At 37.5% G+C, this 18,734-nt stretch overlaps 1 long non-coding RNA gene and 1 pseudogene across 2 annotated transcripts in view; one reads left to right on the top strand and one right to left on the bottom strand.

The window, feature by feature from the left end:
- The first annotated feature begins 1,634 nt into the window (after positions 1-1,634).
- The window catches only part of LOC309665087, a 230,806-nt gene continuing 213,706 nt past the window's right edge, over positions 1,635-18,734 (top strand). Inside the window, exon 1 of the long non-coding RNA XR_014266206.1 lies at positions 1,635-1,834. This is a non-coding gene — a long non-coding RNA (uncharacterized lncRNA). The remainder of the gene's footprint in view (positions 1,835-18,734) is intronic.
- LOC309665070 (lipopolysaccharide-induced tumor necrosis factor-alpha factor homolog pseudogene) lies at positions 15,275-18,728 on the bottom strand (annotated as a pseudogene). The gene has a single exon. The product of its transcript is annotated as a lipopolysaccharide-induced tumor necrosis factor-alpha factor homolog pseudogene (transcript).

The following is an 18,734-nucleotide window of genomic DNA, read 5'->3' as shown; positions in this document are numbered from 1 at the left end:
CGCTGCGGGGGGAGGGGAGGGGAGGCAGATTGCCACTTATGGGGGAATTGACCTCAGGTGGGGGAATTGACCTCAGGTGGGCTTGTTAGTTACCAGGGGAAACAGCAGAGGGGCACGCCCCTCACTGCCCCTTTGATAAGAACAATCACTAGCTGGGGCGGGGGCAAGTACGTAGGAAGGTCAGTCCTGTGAGTAGGGTATAGGCGAAGCAGACACTGGCTGGGCAGGGGAGGTACAGAGAGCAAGAGAACAGCCGTCTTGAGTGGACCGACCATACAAGGAAGAGCCTTCGTTGTCAAAAAACAAAACAAATCATAATAGTGTTGCTCTGTTTTCTAAGGCTGGACACCACGCTCTGGGTCTTAAGCGTTCTGAATTCTATTCTTCACACTATATACAGAGTAGGTTCATCACCCTTGTAACATGTTTTTATTAAGCGTTTTTATAGATACCGCCATGACCCCAGATGGTGCTATCACCGTCTCTCGCTCACCACTTCAATAGCCTTCTAATCGGTCTATATTTCCCTTGCCCCTCCACAGTGCAGCACCAGACACCACTCTTAAACACTCAGCCCTTAATACAGCCTCCATGTTCAAGTTCACATGGTTGGCTCCTAAACACCTCTCCAACTTCCTCCATCTCTCGCTCCAGTCCAGCTTCCTTCAGCTTCTTCAGGGCACGATGCACAGGCTCTTTGCAGAAGCTGCTACCAGCGCAGCAAATGGGCTTCTCACTGTCCTCCCCACCCACTATCATCTCTATCCCCCTTTAATTCTTTTTTTTTTTTTTCATCTTTTTTTCAAATCTGACTTCGTTAGGTGTTGTTTGTTTGTTTGTTTCCTTCTCAAAGAAACCTTCCATGACCTCTCCAAATATTTGAGACTCAACTAACCTTTCCTTCTGGGCCCCTGCTGTCCCACCTGTGTGGGAATTACCGGAATTTGTCCCTCTTCCAGATGCCAGCAGGAAATAGCCGACAGAGCTCTGGCTGGCTCGTTCAGGCATCACTCACCCCTTGGCCTGGTGTTTTCAGGTAAGGCCTAACCTGAACAGCTGCGGTGGTCCTGTCCTCCTTAACAAGGATCACAGCTGCAATTTCACAGTTTTCACGTGCAGTCATTTTTCCTTCCACTTGCCCAGCCTCTCCTACTCTACTCACTAGAATGTAAGTTCCAGAAGGTCAGTGACGTTGTCTGGATTTGCTTATGATTGTATTCCCTTTGTCTCGCACATTGCCTAGCACAGAACAAGCACTTAATAGGTATTTACAAATCAATTGAAGGAATCTAATCTTCCTTTTTGTCATTGTTATTATTCTCTCTTCTCACCCTTTCCACTGTTGATAATCCACACACAAAGACCATTGAAACCTACCAAGAAGGCTCCATAAGTGACTTTTTACACCAAAATTACACCAGAAATGAGAATAAATTAAGATCCTCAAGAAAAAAGGAGGGAACCACCATTTTCACAATAGATCCAGCACATGTGTTATCATTATTCAGTTTCTTCATTTTTAACATGTATTTAATTTTTGGTTTTTTCTGCATTTTTAATGTACAGTGAAGGGTGGGGTATTTAGGAAATGTAAGAATCAAGAAGATCTCAGTCTAGCTTGGCAAATAATATTTATTTATTTATTTATTTATTTATGTATTTATTTATTTATGGCTGTGTTGGGTCTTCGTTTCTGTGCGAGGGCTTTCTCCAGTTGCGGCGAGCGGAGGCCACTCTTCATCGTGTTGCGCGGGCCTCTCACTATCGCGGCCTCTCCTGTTGCGGAGCACAGGCTCCAGACGCGCAGGCTCAGTAACTGTGGCTCACGGGCCTAGTTGCTCCGCGGCATGTGGGATCTTCCCAGACCAGGGCTCGAACCCGTGTCCCCTGCATCGGCAGGCAGATTCTCAACCACTGCGCCACCAGGGAAGCCCGGCAAATAATTTTAAAGCATTTCTGAACTACCAAAAAAAGGGATGAGGAAGATTTACAAGAGAAATGACTAGGTCAACATCACACTAAGGAAAGGAAGAGCCTAAAAAATAAAGTTTAGCACTCAATGACCACTTGTACTTAAGATTGACTAGGGTTTGTATAAGGCTGAAATCCAGTTTTATTTCTGGCAGATCTCAAAGAAATATCAGACTTCATTGTTTTGGTAAATATGATAAAAAACTGGACTTCAGCTTTAAGCAAAGAATTAAAAGAAGACAACTACATGTTTATAATTTTTAGATAGATATTTTATAATTTTCTAAATAATTTCTCAGATTAGAAATGAAGCAATTATCAGTTAAGACAGGTGGAGAAAATATAAGACAATGAACACCTATTGGTTTATGTAGAGAAGAAGAAAGAATGAGACTCCAGGGACATCCCTGGCAGTCCAGTGGTTAAGATTCTGTGCTCCCAATGCAGGGGGCACGGGTTCGATCCCTGGTCAGGGAACTAAGATCCCGCATGCCTCACGGTGTGGCCCAAAAGAAAAGGACTCCATGTCTTGGGTTAATTGGATAGATGCAAAATTGGTATTATTGTCTTTCTCTCTTGATTTTCTAAAAGTAGAATATTGGTGGGTGGAAATGTTTAGGAAGAAGGGCCAGTTCATGATTAGAAGAGGAATTCTGACTCCTTTTTGCTTCTAAATCCAAATCCTACTGGAAAAACAATGTACCTGGGGAAAATTGGAATGCTTACAGAAAATATAATCAAAGTAAGAAGAAAAAAAACCTACTGTGTTGGCCTAAAGTGCTTTTAGATAGGTATATAAACTTATAAAATTAATTTAACTTAAACATTCCAACAGATATTCCTCAGTGAATCAAGAAATGTGAGTAACAGGCAAGTTTTGGAGATTAATAATGAGAGTGAAAAACAAGTCTTTTGTCTGATTAAACAAGTTACAGCGCATATTCTATACTTTCAGAGTCAACTAAGATCATATAGTATTTGAGTGAGAGGGAGATAGGAGATCTTGTAGACCAACCTTCCCTGATTTATAGCTGGCTTATTACATCATTCACAGTATATGTGTTGGGTGCATTTTCGTGCCAAAAACTGTGGTGGGTGCTGGGAATTCAACAGGGAACAAATCAAAATCCCTGATCTCAAAGAACTCATGTTCTAGTTGGGAGAGAAGGATAATGTACAACTAAAGAAATGTGTAATAGGTCAGATGGTGCTAACAGAGATGGACAGTGTATGTATGTATAGGTATGTATTTATGTGTGAAGTGGATGTGATAGAGTGGTGGGGTAAATCATCTCAATAAGGTGACATCTGAGTAGAGATCTTGGTGAAGAGAATGTGTCCCTGAGGAAACATGATTGCAGAAAATTCCAGGGAGAGGGAACGGCAAGTGCCAAGAATCAAGTAAGAGAGAGGAGGCCAGTGTGGCTGAAGCAGCCTGAGCAAGAAAGAGGGTAGTAAAAATTACAGCCAAAAGGGTAGTGGAGACAAGGTCATATCAGACCCTAGAGTCCAAGATGATCCAATATACTTTGGATTTTATTCTGTATGAGTTGGGGTACCACAGCATATCAGTCACTAGATCTGACAATGTTTTAAAAGGGCCACTCAAAATAAACTTTAAGAGGTCAAGGGTAGAAGCAGAGAGGTTGGTCAGAAGGCTATTGAAATCATCCAGTCAGGAGATGATGGTGCCTTGGCCCAGATTAACAGTAGAGGAGGTAAGAGATGGCTACATTAAGGACATATTTTGAAGTGGAAGGATAGGATTTGATGATGGATACCATACTGTGTGAGACAGTAATGAGTTAAACATGATTCAGGAGTTTTGGGAAAAATGGAACTGCCATTTACCATCGGAGAGGACGGGGTGAAGTGGAAATCGAGGATTCAGTTCTGAAGTATTAAGTTTGATACCTATTAGACATCCAAGCAGAGATGTTGAATATGCACTTGGACATCAGTGTTCTGGAGTGCAGAGGAGAGGTTTAGGCAAAGATGTAAGTTTTGGAGTCACCATATATTTATGGTACTTGAAACACACAACTGGGTGAAAGTACATTGGGAGTGGGTTTACATAGCCAAGGGAGGGAGTCTAGAGACTGAGCTTAGATCCCTCCAACCAATAGAAGTAGGAAAATGAAGATGGTCAGGCAAAGGAGACTGAGAGTGTATGGCTTGTGAGACTGGAAGAGAATCAATAGGGCAATCTCGCAGGTCAACTGAAGAGCATGTTCAAGGAGAAAGCGATCTGCTGATAGAAAGATTGAGACCATTGAGAGCTGAGATTTGACTTGAGGTCTTGGTTAGATTTTCTTCTAACTTCCATGTTTTTTCCATAACACCACCTTCCCTCTGCTCCATTGTTATCTTACCTGAGCTACAGATAGGATTCTTTCTCACTCTGGGAGTTGCTAATATAATCAAGTTCACTGACAGTTCAATAGAAATGGTGAAGGAGGAGGTGTTTCCCCAAAAGTAGACCCTGAGACAAGGATTTGAGAGAAAACAATAGGTGTATTAATGAGCATGTCATTGCTATGGGCAACTGGTTCAATTGAATGGGGACCTTCTGAGGAAACATATTCTTCACAATATTCTTCAGCATTGTCAAGAGGGTCAAACTGGGGTAGTTATTCATACACTCATTGATTGAAAATTGCATTTCTTGGGTTGCCTTGTGCATGTCCTGTGGTGCTAGCAGAAGTCCCTAGGCAGGGAAACAGAGAAGCATGGGTACTTGCGGTAGGACACTGTTTGCATGCCCAAGAAATGCCCATCACAGCTGCAGGTAAACCCTGAGGCGGGCCGAGGGAATATGGGCATTTGTTGTTGAGGACAGTGCAGATGTGATGGTGGTCACACTGGTCACAGCACCTAGTAGTAGATTGTCTGGACTTTGTTTCTTCTTAGACTGTGAACTAAGTCTTGTACAAATGGTCAAGTGGTTTTTTTTCTTAAGCATTTGCTAGATTGGGGGAAAATACGCAGTGGGTGAGAGATTATTTTTTAGCAATAGTTATCACATATTTTGAGTAATAAAATATGGCTTGATTAATATAAGAAGGCATAACACTCTGCTCGCATTTTTGTATCTAGAAATAACTGGAAAATCTTCAAGTTTTGTCTGTGTAGAAAATGACAGAAAGAAAATTATTAAAATATAAATATTTTAAATAGCATTCTTTCTTCTTTTTATTTTAAAACTTATTATTTTGATCTACCTAGTACCAAAAAAGACTTCATCTAGCTAAAATAAATATTAATACTTTTTAATGTTTTAATAGTGCACATGTCTATGTGAATATCTCATTAAAGTAAAATTATTCATAAGTTTGTCCAGTGAACTACTACCATATCTCAAGAAGCTATATTTCTCCCCTGATAAGCAATGAGCCTTTATTAAAGAGATGATAGAGACATATCTTAGTAAGGTTTCTTAACTTTCTACAGGGAGCTTATCCACACAGATATGCCTGTAATTTGCAACACAGACCATCTGAAGTCCAGGTTCTCATTCAAGAGCTCAGCTATTCCAAACAAATAAAAAACGTGTTGGCAAGAATTCCCTGGTGGTCCAGTGGTTAGGACTTGGTGCTCTCACTTCCAGGGCCCCAGGTTCAATCCCTGGTTGGGGAACTAAGATCCCGCAAGCCATGTGGTGCGGCCAAAAAAAAAAAACATGGTGGCAAGCAACGATATTAATAGGGGATTGGCTGAAGCACAAGTAGTATATCCTTTTCTCTAGGTTCTCTGGGTTATCCTGGAGGAGGTCAGACCACGAGAAACATGTCAATATAAAGGACATTACTTTTGCTTTTCTAGAACTACTTTCAACCAATCAGGATTTGACATTGTCCCTCTAGCCTATTGAGAGGCTACAGATGAATCCACAGAAGTAATGGCTCTCTTAAGTGTTTAGAAAATAAAAACGAACAAAAAACTAAAAACTTGTTTTGCCTTTATCTGCTGAATGCCATGTCACTGATCATGTGTTTTACCTGTTTGGACCTTCCCCAAACACACGTAGGAGCCTATGCCATGCATGTCTGTATGCTATCTGAGCATATATAACAATCTGTTTCTCTTACTATGTAGGTCAGATACTAACTTAGCTATGTGACTTCATCCCTGATTGAACAATAATAACAAAGGAGGATTGATTAATGTATCTATTCCAATTTGGAAGAGGTCATTAGTAGCACAGTTCAAAACTCCCTCCTTTGCCTTGATCTTTCAAAGAAATCACAAAAACATTGGGCTTTGTGGATTGAGAATTCTGTAAAGCTGGGAGAGATATCTAATAAAATGGAAAACAATATCAAGACTGAAAAAAAGTTGGGTAGTCTGAAATGATAAACCAATTTAAAAGATTGTACTTAATAGGGATAACAATAAAGTCTTGATTTAAGAATTAAAAAGTTTGTTGCACAAGTAAAATGAAGGAGAAAACCAAGACCTGGATAGACTAATACTTGTTAAAATAAAATTTAAAAAAAAGTGAGGGGGCACTGAGTGGTATTAACGTGACTTAATATAAGTAAATAACATGATTGCAATCAAAAGCTAGAGACACTAGTGCAAATATTAATTGAAGTTGACATTTAAATAAAAGTCAGCTAAATCTCCTCTGTACTACCATAGCATTAACTTCATTGTTTTGGTTCAAAACCCTGTCTTTTAAAGACAGTATCAGGTACATATCTGGAGAAAGAAAATTGAGATGGAGATGCTCTGGAAATATAGCAACAGTTGAAAGAACTGAGGATATTCAATGTGGAACAACAACAAAAAAATTCAGTGAGAGGTGGAATGTTTTTTGGAAGGGGTGAAGGATGGATTGTTTTCAGACTTTTGGAGGGCTCCCTGGTAGAAGAGCAGGTGACATTCTGCACTCCTCCAAATAGAAAAAGCAACAGTATAAACTGTGCGAGGGTAGAAACCATGTCTTAAACATTTTTGCATTTGTGGTAAGTCCAATTACACTGGAGGTGTTATTTGATGCTCATTGAGGTATGTAACTGATGCTCCAGGAAGACAGATGCCAACGTTATATAGGGAAGAAATGTACAAGACGTGAAACAAGAGTCTTTCAATATATTGAGTGTCTTATCATTGGAAAGGTCCCAACTGTGAAGACAGTAGGGTGTAGTGGTTCAAATTAAGAACATAGGCTCTGGGATGAGGCTGACCTGGGTTCAAATTTCAGCTCCGTGAATTAGGTGTGTGACCTCAGACAAATTACTTAACCTCTTGTGGTCTTAGTTTCTGCCCATAAATTATGAATAATGGTAACTAGCTTTCAGTTTTGTTGTGACGTTTAAGTTGAGAGAATGTTTGTGAAGAGTTAGGACAGTGTCAGGAACAATAGTAAACATTCAGTAAATCATAGTTATTATGTTGGCAGAAACTGTTTTACAGTCTTCCAAAAATGTTGTGGAAGGGATTCTTGCATTGGATGAGAAGTTGAATAAATGATCTCTTGGTCTTGCTCAATTCAAAAATTCTCTGATTCTGTGATTTCTCAGCACTATTCTTTTTTATATCCTTAGCATTTTACAAATGTCTCTGGAATTGCACTTATCTCACTAAACTGAAAGCATTAAATTAAAGCAAACCTCAGTCTCCTTAGTAGACAGGATTATCTCTTCTTCATCTTCACACCTCCAAGTACCTTGCACACTGGCTGATGTAGTCAATAACACTATATTCACTGTATAAATGAATGAATGATCAAACAATTAAATATTTATCTCAAAACGTAGACCATATCTGCCATCTTTCAATGAAAATTTCAAGTACAAATGCTTGATCCAATCTGCTTGATCAAAGTATGCTTCCTGTAACCCCAGCTAAGAAAAGCAAACGATAAAGACTATAATTTACTTATCTCTAACCTCAGCCATTTAAGAAACCAACACTTACTTGTTGAGCACCCACTATGAGCCAGGTGTTTTTCATACATAATCTCATTTGATCTGTTCATGCAACTATGAAGTAAGTAGTATTTTACCTAATTTGTAGATAAAGAAATTGAGTCTCTAAGAACTTAAAAATATTCAAGTCACACAGCTATTAGGTGATAAATATGGGATTTGAACCTCAGTCTGTTTTATCCAAATACTAAGTTGTCCCTTTTTAAATATTTTTAATTGCAAAAGCAACATGATACATGCTCATTTTGAAAAATTTGAGAAGTTAGAAATGCACAGACTAAAATACTGAAGCCCCCTTATAGATAATTTTTTCCCCCTATTCCCTGCATTAATATTCTCCAATCTATAAGAAATCATCTGTGAAAGCATCCTATTAGATGTTGTTCTATGCATTTGAATGCTTATACGATATAATATATGAACATAACATTTCTAAGATAAATATAATGTATAATGTAATAATGTAATATTAAAATTAGCTTTAAAAAATAAATACGGCAATTTTTTTCATTTCATGATATACCTTGAAGATCTTGCCATGTCAATACAAACAGATCTATCTTAATTATGATGAAAACATAAAAACTTGTTAATAGTGCAAATTTACACACTATAATTTATGAAATAATTCTACAATTGTTGGGCATTTAAGTAGCTTCAGATTTCTTCTATTAGAAACAATACTACAATAAATACCTTTGTGCACATATGCAAATATTTCTATAGGTTGGATTCTTAGAAGTATAGTTTTTGGGTCAGAAAGTATGAATATTTTTAATTTTGATAGATATCACCCTCTTGTCCACCAAACCACTGTACAGGTTTACATTTCCACAAACTTAGTACTTGTATATCCACATCAACACTGAATACTATCAATTTTCAAAATACATTGATGATCTGATGAATGATTTTATTCACTTTTATATTATTTTATTATATTATCATTATATTTTACCATTATTATAATTTTCACTTCCATACTTATTACAGATAAGATGTCTTTTTAATATGTATTTTGCCCTTTTCATATGCCTTCTGTGCTTGATGATATCCTATGTTCATTTGAAAAATGTAGATTGTCTTTTTCTTATTGAATCATTGGAATTCTTTGTAAATTAATTTATCCTTTGTTATATATGTGGTAAATATCTTCTCTAGGTCTATCATTTGTCTTTTAACTTTCTTCACCTACAGAATTTACTATGTAGATTAACTGGTCAATCTATGTCATTTTAGAAAATCTTTTCACACCCACAATTACAAAAATATTCCTCCATGACTCCAGTATGTTACAGTTTTGTTTTTCTGCTCTTATAATTTTAATCCATCTGGAATTTATTTTTGTACATGGTGTGAGAAAGGACTATAATTATTTCTTCCCAAGTGGAGACATTTTTCCAAAATTAAATCTAAAATAATCAATTATTTCCAACTGATTTGAGATACGAAATTCATTATACTCTAATCCTCATGTGTATATAGGTGGTTTCAGACTTTGTATTCTTTATTGTGCTCCACTCTGTACTCTACTATTTGTATTCTATTCTTGTGCCAATACCACACTGTTTTTGTCAATGTATCAGTATAATCGTTTTGAGATATGATGAGGAGTTAAGCTTCATATTAGTCTTATTTTTTAAATAATTTCCTCTTATAGATAAACTTTAGAATCAGTTATCCAGTTAAAAAAGAAAAGGCCATTTTGTTTTGGACTACTACAAATTTGTATATTATTATATAGAGAATCAAATTTTACCATATTGAGGCTTTTCATATAAGAATGTGATGTGTCTCCATTTTTTCCACGTCTTATAAAGTATTTTAGTAAAATTTCTAAATATCATCGTATAGGTTTTATATATTTCATTGCTTATTTATTCTAGATATGTTATGAATTTTTAAAAAATGTATTTTGTTGAAGTGTAGTTGATTTACAATGTTGTGTTAATTTCTTTTTTTAATTATTTTTATTTTATGGCTGTGTTGAGTCTTCGTTTCTGTGCAAGGGCTTTCTCTAGTTGTGGCAAGCGGGGGCCACTCTTCATCGCGGTGCGCGGGCCTCTCACTATCGCGGCCTCTCTTGTTGCGGAGCACAGGCTCCAGACGCGCAGGCTCAGTAATTGTGGCTCACGGGCCCAGTTGCTCCGCGGCATATGGGATCTTCCCAGACCAGGGCTCGAACCCGTGTCCCCTGCATTGGCAGGCAGATTCTCAACCACTGCGCCACCAGGGAAGCCCGTGTTAATTTCTATACACAGCAAAGTGACTCAGGTATACATATACATATATACATTCTTTTTTCATATTCTTTTCCAGTATGGTTTATCACAGAGTATTGAATATAGTCCCCTGTGCTATACAGTAGGACCTTGCTGTGTATCCATTCTATATACAATAGTTTGCATCTGCTAATCCCAAACTCCCAATCCATCCTTCCCCCGTTATGATTTTTTAAAATTAATTAATTAATTAATTTAGTTTTGGCTGCATTGGGTCTTTGTTGCTGTGCGCGGGCTTTCTCTAGTTGTGGCGAGCAGGGGCTACTCTTCATTGCGGTGCCCGGGCTTCTCATTGCAGTGGCTTCTCTTGCTGCCAAGCACAGGCTCTAGGCATGCGAGCTTCAGTAGTTGTGGCACGCGGGCTGAGTAGTTGTGGCTTGCAGGCTCTAGAGCACAGGGTCAGTAGTTGTGGCGCATGGACTCAGTTGTTCCGCGGCATGTGGGATCTTCCCGGACCAGGGCTTGAACCCGTGTTCCTTGCATTGGCAGGTGGATTCTTAACCACTGCGCCACCAGGGAAGTCCCATGATTTTTTTTTTAACTTTTCATTTGAGTGATTGGAATCTTCTATCCCCATCATATTTTCTATTTGGTCTAGTGACATACTCTGGGAGTCATCTACCAAGTAGCTCTCTGATCACTTCTCCCTTGCTAACAGAATCCTACTTTTACTTGGGGTCAGCAATGTGCCATCTTTGGTCTAAACCAGTCATGGCAATCCAAATGATTGTGACTTTTGCTACATGCTCACATTCCCTGGCACCCTTGCCACCAAGGCTGACCATATTACCTAGTATTACACAATGTGTGATAGGGAAATTATGATACTTTTTATTCCTTGATACAAGTAAAGCCCCTTTGCTTCTGCTCTCCTTTCTTCCCATTTTCACGGCTGATGAGCAGGAATGACACCTGAGTGGGATAGCCATAATGTGGCCATGAGGCCACAAATATGAAGAGGAAAATGCAACAACTTGAGATGATGGGGCAGAAGGAAGAAAACTGCCTAGGTCCTTGAAGAAGTTATTGGGCCACTGAACATACCAGTCAACTGCTTTCTTCCACATTCCCTTTTTAGCAAAAAAGGTTTAAAACTCGATTAATTCAGCATCCTCTAACTGAAGCTGAATGAATCCAAATCCATTTAGATATTACTGGAGTATGGGAAAACTATTGATTTTTGTATATTTCCCTACAGAATTCTGAGTTCTACTAATTTTTAAGAGGTTTGTTTGAGAGTTCTTAATTTGCATTTGCAAATAATGACAGTTTGCAAAACTGTCATTATTTATAATGACATATTCCTAATACTTATTCTTACTATTCCTTGAATTATTTCAAAAGCTGAGACCTTAGTGAAATGTTGAATTGTATCCATGGATAAGAGGTATTTTCCTTTTCAATTCCTGACCTTAATGGGAATGCTTCTCATATTTCAGTAGCAAGATTTTGCTGTATTTTTTGAAACATAACCTGATAATAATTTTAAAAAATATCATTCGTCATGGATTAATAAAAATTCCATTTTGTTCTTCTTTTTTGCTTTTTTTAAATCAGAAATAGGTATTAAATTTTATCAACTATTGTTTGGCATCTATCAAGCTTATCACATCGTAATTCTACTGTGTTCAGTTAATGTAATGTATTATTATCAATAGATATCCTGGTTTTGAGCATCCTTGCTTTTCTAGGATAGCCTTATTTACTCATGGTGAATCATTTCTTTCATATGCTGTTGGATTTTATATAAAACATTTTATACTGGAGCTTTGCATCTATATTTACGAGTCATATTCTTATAAAATTTGATGTATTTGGTTTTCTTTGTTGGGTTGTGGGCTGACAGAGTAACACTAGACACAAAGAATGAGTATAAACTCTTTAAATGGCCTAGGACTTTTATGTTTAAAAGTTTCTGAATTTAAAAAAATTTTTCTGTGAATATCTATTATTTTATAATGAGTTTAAAGATAAATACATAAATACATACATATATTTTATAAACAGGAATTATCAGTTTCTATAAGGTGTACTAGAATTTACCTAGTACTCTAGTGTGGGGTTTGGAGATTTAGCTATGTTTTTTCTTTTCATGTGATAATTGGTCATTTTTCTTTTCTTCTTCCTCTTGAGTCAATTTTCATTACTATATAGATTTTTGGAAAATTATCCTTTCCACCTGAGAATTTTAATTTTATTGATATAACATCCTTTTTTTTTTTTGGCTGCACAGCGAGGCATGCAGGATCTTAGTTCCCCAACCAGGGATTGAAACCGTGCCCCCTGCAGTGGAAGCGTGGAGTCCTAACCACTGGACTGCCAGGGAAGTCCCTATAATATTCTTATAACTTTAAAATCTCTTCTGTGTCTGTAGCTATGTCTTTCCTTATCTTAATATTATGCATTTGTGTTTTCTTTTTCATCTGACTTATCTGATTTTTTTGTTGATAGTTTAATTGGTAAAGTTTACTTGTTAATTTTCATAGAATTCCGCTTTAGCACTCAGTGCTTTCTACTTAAAAAAATTATTTTTAGCTCTTTCAATTGAGTATTTGTGGATTTTAAATATTTTGTTTTCTAACTAATACATTTAGTGATATTAATTTTTATTTGGCTACAACTGGGTCATATCACATAAGTTTTGATATCTTGTATTCTCTCTATTGTTGCTATTTAAAATAGTCTATATTTCAGTTTGGTTTTCTTTGTAACCAAAAGTTATTATGAAAGTTTTATAGTATATAGTTTGTGTATGTGTATGTTTCTGTCCTTTGGCGTTTATTTATAGTTTTATTGCATTCTGATCTGTATTCTGTTTTCAATATTTATTGAGTTTTTAGAGCTTTTATTTTTGTGGCTGAATGACTGGCCAATTTTTGTAAATGTTCTATGGGTACTGGAAAAGAATATCAGGCACACAGTTCTATACATATATCTATGACCAAGTTTAATGAATATGTATTCAATTCCTCTATATCCTTTTGTATTTGGGGGCCACTTAATTTGTCATTTTTGTTGAGGCATGTCAAAAATCTAGAATTATCATTATAGTTTTGTAAACTTTTTTTTTGTAGATATGACAGATTATACTTCATATATTTTAAAGCTATATTATCAGGTACAAAAAATGGTAAATTATTCCTTTGATCAACTAAAATTTTTTTTTTCAATTTAGTATTTTTGGTCTTGAATTTTATTTTGTCTACTATTACCATGTTCTCTCCTGCTTTCTTTTTGATAGTACTTACCTGATTTCTGATTACTCCATTTGATTTTCAAAAATTTCTGGTCACTTACTTTTATTTATGACCTATTTAAATAGCTGTTTGCCTTTTCTGTTTCTTAGATTATCATGTTGTTTAACACCTCTTTCCACAAACTGACAGATTCTGTGACCCTCAGATTAAAAAAAGGATATAGAGGAATTGTACAACCCATTTAATAAATTTGATTAAAGTTTATGGTTATTTCTTTGGTTTATTTGTATGAGAGTTTCTATATCTTAATAGAGAAACTTCATCCATTAACATTTATTCTGAAAATGGACATGAATATATTAACCAAACGGCTTTATTTCTGACATCTTATTTCTAACATTGTCTTTGTGTCTTCTCTTTTCATTTCTTCTTGTTTGTTTATACCTTTTTTCTTATATTTTTCTTTTACTGCATTAATTGAATTTTCTTGTTCCTCTTTGCTTTATGAATTTTGAAGTCACTGCTCTATTACCTTAACTGATTTCTTTTTTTTGGTCTTTTTTAAAAATTTTACTGAAGTACAGTTGATTAACTGATTTCTTTTTTTTTTTTTATATTTATTTATTTGGTTGTACCAGGTCTTAGTTGCGGCAGGCTGGCTCCTTAGTTGCGGCTCTAGGGCTCCTTAGATGTGGCTTGCGGCATGTATGTGGGATCTAGTTCCCTAACCAGGGCTCGAACCCGTGTCCCCTGCATTGGCAGGCGGACTCTTAACCACTGCGCCACCAGGGAAGTCCCGATTAACTGATTTCTTAGTGAGATGAAACAAAGTTGAATGGTGAAGAGTACTGTAAGACATTAGACTCAGAGTACTGAACCTAACTATATTAAGGAAAAAGCTGATGTAAAGTTTTGAATGAATTTTTAATCCACTAATGTGCCTATAATTTTGTGAAATGATAAAGCCACCATTTGGGGGCATGAGCTAAACAGTAACCTGTGTACTTCTTGAGGGAATTTGGACTGAGTTATGTATAAAGAAATTTCACTCAAATATTTAATAAAATCTAAACAATACTGTGATCTTTTTCAGCTTAAAGGGGTAAACCTGATAATAAAAGAGTATATAAGAACCAAGAATAAAACAGACACATGTCTCCTAATGTAGACAGATAAATGGAAACAAATGGATAGTCTAGAACATTATGTCACTACATACACAATTGTAGTGTGCAATAAAGGTGACCTTTCAATTACTTGGGTAAAGGAAGGATGCTTTTTTTTTTTTTCATAGTGAACAAAAGACTTTATTTTTGAAAAGCAGATAACACCAAAGCACTATGTAGTATCCATAGTCATTGCAAAAATAATTACTGGAACTTTCAAAACATCAAATGAATAAGCTGAATCAATGGGTTATGACTATAATTTTCAACCAATATACAGATTTTCGATCAAGGCCTAGGCTTGATTTCTATATAATATTATTCACATGCATTCCCTGTGCCTATTTATTATCAAAACGGGGACTCTTGAAAGTTGAGCCCAGCTTTGTCTTGATTTCAAAGATGACACAGCAGCGAACCGAGAACTCTGGCTTGCTGCTTCAGTCCTAGAAATCATGTCTTCAGATGTTATACAACAAACTGATTTCTGAAAAATAAAATCCAGACTTCAGATGCCTTTGAAACAGTCAGATCCCCGCACTTTTCAGCACCGTGGTACTCAGACGTGCTCAAACACGCTTTCCTTTGTCTTTCCAAATATCCACCAGGAACCAAAAAGGGGACCCTTTTTAAGAGTTCCATTATGGAGGTCTTTAGGAACCACACTAAACCCAAGTGAAGGCAGTGGATGAAATTATCCCCATTACTTTTTCTGTTAAGGCAAAAAAAAAAAAAAAAAAAAAAAAAAAGTGAGAGTGCATTGGCAAATGGGAAAATGATACCAGTCATGTGGATAAGGAAAACGGTTCTATAAATCCCTCCTTTCAAAATTATGTTCAAAGGTGTTTAAGACCAAAAGGAGGTCACAAAAACTGTTAATACAAACAATTCCTCTACCAAAAAAAAAAGCCCTTCGTAGAAAGTGGCTGAGGATCTGGTCCAAAGAAGGCGGGTCAGTGTAAAGATCCAGCCTTCTATTCCTAGCCTGCGTTTATGACCTCATGGCTTTGTGTCTGATGGGTGTGAATAACCCCTCCCTGTACTTAAAAACGAATTAAGAAATTAAAGTGAATTTGTGTGCTATTTAAAAGCCTGCAGTTGCAGAATCTGAGAGCCAAGCCCTTAGACTGTAAGGGAAGATTTTTGTCATCAGAAGTGGAAACAGATGGCTATGACGGTAGGCACTAAAGGTTGGTTCAGCCATACTGGGGCCAGAACAGCTTCAAAAATAAGGCAATCTGGGGCTTCTCAGTTTGAGACCACCAAGAGAAAGGCCCACTGAGGCAAAAAAAAGAAGCCAGCCAGTGGCAAATCACCAGAAGATACTCAGACGAGACAACGATTACAGTTGGATGGGATGACTTGGGGTCACAGACGGGGAGGCAGGAAACCCTTGAACCAGCACTCAGGGAGAATGTCTTTGCATGTCCTGTGCACGACACCAAGCAGCAATGTCTGGGGTTTGGAGGTGTGTTATTTTTGCGATATTTTCCCCCCAAAAGAAGACACGAAGGTGGAGACCCTGGAGAGATGAGACCACCGAAATAGAGCCTTCACCAGGGGCGGGGCCGGGTGAGAGTCGGAAAGGCCTTCCTGCAGCACACGGCTCCCTCCAGGTCTGGCTGAGTCCTACAAACGCTTGTAGGTGCCCAGGAGAGCTTTGCAGTTGGGACAGTAGTGGCCCACATCCTGCAGGGCGTCCACACAGAAAAGGATGAAGCAGCAGCCCGCCATGCACCCCAACAGGCACAGGCTCCTGCAGGAGAGCCAGGTGAGGGCGCCGGCATTATAGGACAGCTGAGTCACGATCATCTTGTTGCAGGAAGGACAACACATCTGGACCGGGCGGTCGAAAAAGGAGATGGGCTGTTGCACGCGGACTGTCTGCACAGCAATTGCATTGGCATTGGGGACGGGCCCTGGCTGGGTGTAGTACGCAGGCGGATTCATGCCCTTCCCATCCGGGCCCGTCATGAGGCCCGAGGCCAGCCCAGGCATGGGTGCCGGAAGTGTGGGGTAGTAACTGTTAACAGAAACTGTCTCTTCATAGGACGGGGGCGCGGTCGGCACCGAGGAAGGTCTCGCAGCCGCCTGGTAGGATCCTGGAGCAGACATTTTACCGCCGCCTGCGCAGCCAGTCGAGCCGGGAGGTCTCAGGAAGGATGCTTTTTAAATAATGCTGAGACGATTTAGTTAATGATTTGGAAAGCAATTAAGTTTAACCCCTACCTCATATCACATATTAAAAAATAAATTGTACATAGTTTGTAGAGTTAAATGTGAAAATAAAAATCTTGGAATTAGTAAAAACACAACAAATCATGTAAATGAATAGTCGTCCTATTAGGGGGCTTGAAAGTATAAACTATACCAATGATAGAAAGCATAGAGAAAATGATCAATAAATTGAAACATAAAAATTGTAACTTTTAGGTGTCAAAAAGCATTATTATTAAAGTTAAAAGTAAATAAAAACTAAAAAATATTTTATTACATATTAGAAGGAGTTAATATTCTTAATCTATAAAGTGAACATCACAAGTCAATGTAAAGATTACATACACAAAATGCACATACACAAAAAAATAAGCAAAGAACATAGACTATCAAACCACAAAGGGAGAAATACAGACAAGAAACACAGAGAATAATACTAATTCTCTCTGTGTTTTGGGACTAGATATTCTTTTTCTGTATTTGTTAAATAAACAGGAAATATATCTATAGATAGATAGATAAATGGAAAAAACATATGACTATGTCATCTTGGGAGTTTAATACTTGACAATGAGAAAGATGATGCTATCTGGAATCAGAAGTCCTGAATTCAAGTTCAAGTGCTTGTTGAATGATCTTGGGGCAAAGTCACTGGACTGCTTTGAGCCTTGGTTTCTCCAAATATAAAACAGAAGAAATAATCTTCATGTCATAAACTGCTGTGAAGACTAGATTTTACAAATGTACATGGGAAAGGCTTTGTGAGATCATTTACAGATGTCAGAGATTCCTATTTCTGATCCAGTGCGTTAAGGCTTTTCCCAGCCTCCAGACAAAATCTGTGCATCTTCTCTTACAAATACCATATCCCTTTGCCTGATGAGGGTTTATGTTCCTGAGTTGTTGTTCAGGTGACAGGTCACCTGTGATGCCTTGGATTTTGCAGTCTCCTCAGTGGATGGCACAGGAGCATCTACTAGATCCTGACTATAGTCAAATGGAACGGTAATAACGAGCACTATTGCTTTTCTTCTTCCATGTTATATGCTTTATCATTCAGTTCTCATATACACAGAGTTAATTTGATAACCAAGTTGATACTATAATTCCATGTTCATGATATTTAAAAAGTCCTTACTAATTTCAAATTCAGGGCTCTGTTGCAAGTCAATTGAGAGCACCAGCCTATCTCTCTTCTCAATCATAGGAATAATTCCTTTGTGAATGCTGCATGATATACAGTGAACACAAAAGGGCCAGAACAATGAACTTTTCTTCTTTCACATGATCCCTGATAAGTAGAATAGTGCTATGTTTCTCCATTTATATCTCTATATGAAATAAAAGCAGAATTATAATTTTCCAGGTGAAAAAATCCTTACGCCACCTTTGTTTTTTGTTTTTTTTTTTTCCTGGTCCTAAGCCTATAAAAACCCTTTTAGAGTGAAAGATGAAAAGAAAAAGGTGAAGGAAAACCCTAAACATTCCCAAGGAGCAGAAGATGTTGATATATGAAGACCACAGTTAGCTGTTTTGCTAATCCTCTGGGTTAGAAAAAAAGATGAAATGAACTGAAAATCATCAAAATAACTTAGAGAAAGCATAAAAATTATTTACTGGTTGACTAAGCCGTTAATTTTTGTTGGTCATGTAAAGTACAGTTTCTCATTTCTGGGAAACCTTAGAAAGGAAGGGACAGAGGGAGGAGGAAGAGAAGGAGGGAAGGAAAAAAGAAGGTAACTGAGTGTTTGGTTTAATACCAGCTCAAGGAAATCTCTTTTGCTAGAATAGCGGAAATTGCCATAGAGAGGAACTGGGTAGGTCTGGATCTTCAATACCTTAGTCTGTAATTCTGGGCAAATCACTTTTCCCTGAGACCATTTTCTCATCTGGAATAGATCAGTGGTTTTCAAATTGTGCTCCAACAGAACAGTGCGGATCCAGAAGCTAGACCAATGAACAATGGTG

This window comes from Balaenoptera physalus, assembly GCF_965194825.1.
Source record: "Balaenoptera physalus genome assembly, chromosome: 7".
Classification (NCBI taxonomy): Eukaryota; Metazoa; Chordata; class Mammalia; order Artiodactyla; family Balaenopteridae; genus Balaenoptera; species Balaenoptera physalus.
This window is presented reverse-complemented; position numbering and strand designations above follow the sequence as displayed.